This window comes from Vollenhovia emeryi, unplaced genomic scaffold, assembly GCF_000949405.1.
Source record: "Vollenhovia emeryi isolate VEMERY1.0 unplaced genomic scaffold, V.emery_V1.0 DF939151.1, whole genome shotgun sequence".
Taxonomy (NCBI): Eukaryota; Metazoa; Arthropoda; class Insecta; order Hymenoptera; family Formicidae; genus Vollenhovia; species Vollenhovia emeryi.
Window position 1 is genome coordinate 2,198,942 of NW_011967215.1, and position 5,919 is coordinate 2,204,860.

Below are 5,919 nucleotides of genomic sequence, written 5' to 3' on the forward strand. Positions count from 1 at the left end.
AGGGGGGAGGAGGGGAAAGAACCGGCCGCGTTACGCCGAGACGCGCGCGCGCTCCGGTGATGTTCAGGTTTCGTCGGGACGCGCGGGGTTGATCCGGGGGCAAACATTTTGATGCCCCGCGACGGGCGGAAAAATAAACGCGCGGCGCGGCGGCCGCGTCTCCCCGGCCGCGCTTAATGCGCCGCGCGCGCGAGAGCTAAGTCGCGCGGCCGGCGAGGAGCGGAGGCGCGCGTGCGGCGCGGACGTGTGCGGAGCGGTTCAATACCAAATTCCGACCGTCGTCGGCAGCACCGAAATAACTTAACGGCCCCCCTGTTCGGCATTTCCTATCCAGGCGGGAGCGCACTTTTCCTCCTCCTCCCCCCCCACCGTCTTGGCCCGTCGTCACGGCCGCGAGGCTCGCACGTGCGTAATTATTAGCGAAGCCCTCTATCGATTCGTCCCGCGGGCCGGTTTCGCCGTGACGAGCGGCGGACGAGAGCGGGCGCGAGAGAGCGAGCGGACGAGCGGCTGTCAAAGGTTGGGTATATTTCCTCGGCAAGTGAGTCTAGGTCACCCGTGTACCGGGTCGATACCACGAAAGCGGGACAAAGGCGAGTCTTCGACTGTGCCTCACGCGTATTACAGTCGGAGCTGACCAGAAGCTGGTGGCGGCGGCGGCGGCGGCGAGCGGAAAAAGAAAAAGCTCGGTCCCCGTCTCACCTTGCTCTTTCCGGGAGGGTGGGAGAGGGCGGGCGGGGCAGGGGAGAAGCCACTCTCGCGAGACCTCGCACCCTCGCGGAGGGATCCGCGCCGCCGGAAGCCAGAGCGAGAGACCTCCCGTTGCCGCGTGCACGCGACGCCAAGGCGCGGAGGACCGTTCGCGCCCACGTGAGACACGCGATTTGACGAGCCCGCGCGCGCGGCTGATCCCTCTCGCGAAATCAAGGACTCTCGGGCGCGTTTCGAGGCCGAGCGCGCTCGACCGGACGTTACCGCGACGCTGGCGAATTTCGTGTCTCGCACGCCGTCGAGACGCCGCGCCGATGTCACGCACTTCCCGTGTGAAACCGCGAATGGAAAATTTCTAAAACATAGCGTATCGATTAACTGCCTCTCTCTCTCTCTCTCTCTCTCTCTCTCTCGCTCCTACGGTCGGCGTTCACGTTTGCGCCGCGTGACCAGTCGAGGTTTCGGAAGGATTCGGAGGCATGCGAGGGCTCTCCGTCGTCCGTCACGCGTCGCACGGGCGACGAGGAGAGGACCGCGAGGCGGGCTCCGGGCGACGTTACGCACGCCGGGCGAGTGCGTGCGTGCGTGCGCGCGTGCCGCCCCGGATAATGGACGTGACGGGACGCGGAATCTCGCGAGAGAGACCCGCGGGGGAAGAGTCGCCAGCGGCGTGTCTCGTGGCGGCCGGTTTACATCCCTAATCGAAAGTCGGTTTGCCCCCCGACAATGCGCCTGCTCGATCCCGGGGCACGCGTCATGCAGGAGAACCTCTCGCTCTCGCTCTCGCTCTCTCTTTCTTTCCCTCTCTCCCTCTCTCTTTTTCTCTCGGTCTCTCGCTCCCTCTCGGGGTCCGCTGGCAGGTCCGCTGGCACTCCCGAAATAATGTTCGGAAGAACGGCACAACACAGGCGGGAGGAAGAGCGAGGTAGCGGCGGAGGGGGGGGGGGTAGGGGAGCGGGGGAGGCGGGGGAAAGAGAGGGACGAGTGCCGAGGGGAGCGGACTGTGATATCCAGAGGAGGAAGATGAGAAAGGAGAGCGGAACAAGAAACGCCCGGATCGAGCGCGTTACATAATTTTCGTAACTCCACGGAGAAACGGAGAGGGCGACGTGGGGCTGGTGGGGATGGGGAGTGGACGATGGTCTACGAGGAGCTTCCCCCGAGGTGCCCCGTGCGGGAGCGAGAGCGAGAAAGCGAGAGCGAGAGAGAGAGAAAGAGAAGCGATGGAGCGAGAAGGGTGCGCGCATGTATGCGAGCGTACGTGTGCGCGAATGGGTAAATGGATGGATGGATGGATAAATGGCACGGGGGAGATAGTAAAGAGGGGGTGTGTGAGCGAGAAAGGAGAGAGAGAGAGAGAGAAGAGTAAACACAGCTAAATAGAGAGATTGCGAGAGAGGAGCAAATATATTTAAATGGAAAGAAAACAAAAGAGAGAGAGAGAGGGAGAGAGGGATGAGACAAGGGGGAGGTGGAAATAGAGTGGAGGCTTGTGTCCTGGTGGGCGGAATGGCGAATCAATCCTCGACGAGGGGAAGGGGCGCACGAGGGTGAGGAGGAGGAGGAGGTGAAGAAGGAGGGGGTGACGGTGAGGAGAAGGCAGGGGCAGCAAGGGGGGCGCAGGGGTGGGTGGGGGTGGCGACGGCAGTGTGGCGACATACTACTCACCGTGGACGGTGGCAGCAAGATGTCTGCGAGGTGTCTCTTCTTCCTCGACGGTGGCAAGAGAGAGGAAAAACCCGATGTCACATACGCCGCTTCATCGGGCCACTGTGCTGCCGCTTAATACCACTCCGCGCGGTGCTCTTCGCCCGCCTTCTTCACCTTCTGCCACTAAAAATAAACTCGCTCGCTGTACCGTGCGCTCCTCTGGCTGCCCCCGCGCGCGCGCTCGCGAGCACTCTCCCTCCCTCCACTCACGCACACTCTCTCTCTTCCTCTCTCATTCTCTTTCTCTCTCCCTCTCGCTCACGCTCTCTTTCTCTCTCTCTCGCTCGCTCTCTCACTCTTTCTCTCGTACTCGCTCGCGCCTCACGTCTTGTAACGCGACCGACACATTTATCCGCGCTTTCAGGCCGCTCTCTCGGACATTCTCGCGCACCTCTCGCGCTCCACGACCGACCAACCGCTCGATTCCCTAGAATCGAGGAGGTGGCACTGTGTCGCCACTCGCCGCCGCTTGTCGCCGCTGCTACCACCACCGCCGCCGCCGCCGCTACCACCGCCACCGCCGCCGCCGCCGCCGCCGCCGCCGCCGTCGCGGCCGCGCTGGATGGTGACGGTGACGACGGCGAGGACGGCGATTCGACGTGCGGAACGGAGAGATCCGTTGCGATCCGGGGTCGCGACAAATTCCTCCGGGGCGTGAGGGGGCGGGCGAGCGCGGACGAGAGAGAAAAATCGGAGCGGGTCCTCCGATGGAGAACCAGAAAGAGAGAGAGAGAGAGAGAAGGGAATGGCGACACGCGAGAGCGAGGCGAAGACAACAGGAAGCCGAGGGGAGACACACACGCATGCACTCGCGGGTGGCGCGGTCGATTATCCGTTTCGTATTGCGCGCGTCGCACGGACTGCCGGACGCACGCACGCACGCACGCACGTTCTTACCCCCGAGGGGTGCCACTGTCGTCGTACCGAGAGCGCGGGACTGTCGCGCTCGCGGCGCTCTTCAGTTCCTCGTGGTCTCGTCGGACCTTCCTCCCACCCTACTGACGGTATCGACTGCGCCGGCGGCGGCGGCGACGGCGACGACGCGACGACGGCGATGGTTCTCGACGGCGGCAGCGGCGGTGCGGGGCGGCCTTTTCTCCTTGATGCCTCTTTTCATATAGGCAAGGCCGCAGGCACCGATTACCGGCTACCTGGTAGCTCGCGGTGGTAGCGCGCGTTACCGCTGGCAGCGACCGGCGAACCGCGACGACGGCATCCGCGCATCGACGACGATGACGGCGACGGGCGGAGACGAGGAGACGAGGACACGACTGCACCGCACGACGACGACAACGATTGTACTCCGGTTAGCTCGCTTCCCGCTGCTACCGCGCTGGCCCGTCCGCCTCTGCCTGCCTGCCTGCCTGCCTGCTGCTGTACCGCTGATTGTGCGCGCGCACCTTCGCGTACACGTACGTGTACGAGTCTGCTGTCCGTCTGTCTCTCTCCCTCTCCGTTTCGCGTGTGTCACGCGCGCTCGTGCGCGGCCCGATTACGTGTGTGCGCGTCGTCGCGTGTCCAAAGGCGGACGGCGAGGAGCGAGCGAGAGAGAGAAAGACAGACAGGGAGAAAGAGAGGGAGAGACCGGCGAAGAGCGAACGAAAGGTGGGACCGGGCTAACCGAGAAGGGGGACGAGGAAACGGGGAAAAGAGGGACGGAAAAAGGAGGAAAGAGAAGGAGAGAGAAAGAGAGAGAGAGAGAGAGGAAGCGAGAAACGCGGATAGAAAAGCGCGTAATCGGGCGGAGGGGCTTCCGGGGGGAGGGGGCCTTGGTCTATTCGAGATAGGGCGCGGAGTCTGGCGCGCGCGCTGTCAACGGTACCGCGGTCGCCGTTAGACTGCCGTGCCTAAATCGGGGAGGGCCGCGCACGCAGGCGCGCGCGCACGCGCCGCGCGGCCAACCTTGTGACCCACTACCCCCGTCGTCGCGTCGTTCGCCACCCCGGGGCCGGTTTCAAGAACGCGCGCGCGGTTTCGCGGTTTCTCCGCCCGGCGCCCTGAACCCGGTTTAGCGCGGCCCTCCACAATGAAGCTCGCCGCGCTTCTCCGAAATAGCCGCCACTTCATTCAAGTCCGATACCCGTACTTCATTCACCCCGCGACGCGGCGCGGAGCGAAGTTCCACGGTCCCCTCCCCCTCCCCCTCCCCCTCACCCCCCTGGGATTCAGCGCGACATTTTCCGATCCGTTGAGGCGCGTGTTTTCCTTCTTGCATTTCTTTTCTCGACGCCTCGTCCGATTTGCGGAACTAATCCGACCGAAAAGTCTCGCCGCCCTCAACTCGCAGGCGTCTTTGAACCATAGACTTGTACACCAGACTGCGCCATTCCCATGGACGCGCTGTCCTAAACATTAGAGTGCAGACATATCAAAAGAGTCATGATCTCTCTCTCGCTCGGCGTTAAGAGTGGGGAGAAAACAAACAAATTAGACAGAGACACAGTGACTCGGTTTAGCTTTTTCTCTCTTTCTATACCTCACGACCGACGCCTCCTACGGATGGCGCAGTCAATGGGTCTGTTTTTTATTGCTGCACTCCTGAACTAGTGCACACTGGTGCAATGAGTTGGAATGAGAGGTAATCTATTTGTTTCATTTTGACTTATTGCACTAGTTCAGTAGTGCAGTAATAAAGAACAGGCCTTAATATACAAGCCCTGGTCCACAATCCTGCTTTAAGTTCCTTACGGCTTAAGGCTTACAGCTTACTTAAAGCAAGATTGTAGATCAGGAGTCAGTCTATGCTTTGAACGCACATCGCCTCTCTCTCTCACGCTTTTTCCATGTCTTTTCGAGAACATTCAACGCGAAAGTTCAATCACGCGTCGCTTCTTATGTCGCGGCGTTTAAAAAAAAGTCCAAAAGAAGCCGCGCCGCGCCGACAGCCCGACGCGGCGTTGGAAGGGCGCGTGCAATTTCGACAAGTCGCAACCACCGGGGCCGAAAGTGACGCGACGGATTCGAATTTAAAAGGTCCGGGCGCCTCTCGGCGCGGATAGGCCGGGCCGCCATTACGCGAGCGCGATTCGACGGCGGGCGACGCGGCCGGCCGCGATTGGCGCTGCGCGCCACTCGCGCGGCGCGTCACTTCCGGGGGCGATCGGCGAGTCCGGGACGGGGAGGCGATCGCTGTGCCACCTCGACTCTCGCGATCTACGCTCGAACGATGTTGTTGTTGTTAGGTTAAGAGCGCACTTTCCCTTCCAGAGCGAGCGTACGATCGAACGCGCGTCAGGTCGCGAAAGGAACGGGCGACGATCGTACGAGATACCCCAGTGTCGCCAGCAGTTTCTCGTCTCTTTCTATTGATCAGGTTAGTACGTGCCTCCCTCCTCTCCCCCCCTGATATCCCGCTAACGCGACGAAACCCTACACGTCGATCCGCTTGTTTTCGCGGCCAAACGATCTCGCGAAACAGGTCGTCGTTTTTCTTTTCCGTGGACTTTAATCTTGTCGCTTTCCAGATAGCATTGTCGAAGAGGCGACGATCCAGCAGGA

General features: G+C 61.8%; 1 protein-coding gene across 9 annotated transcripts in view; it reads right to left on the reverse strand.

Moving 5' to 3' along the window:
• Positions 1-4,261, reverse strand: part of LOC105565560 (plasma membrane calcium-transporting ATPase 2) — a 76,000-nt gene extending 71,739 nt beyond the window's left edge. For 2 of the 9 annotated variants that reach the window (XM_012018865.1, XM_012018856.1), the window contains exons 1-2: positions 3,319-3,815; positions 2,380-2,544 (exon numbers count right to left, since the gene is read on the reverse strand). The gene's annotated coding sequence lies outside the window, so the exon portion shown is untranslated. The other 7 variants (XM_012018862.1, XM_012018860.1, XM_012018858.1 and 4 more) reach the window with 7 other exon arrangements.
• Positions 4,262-5,919: the final 1,658 nt, after the last annotated feature.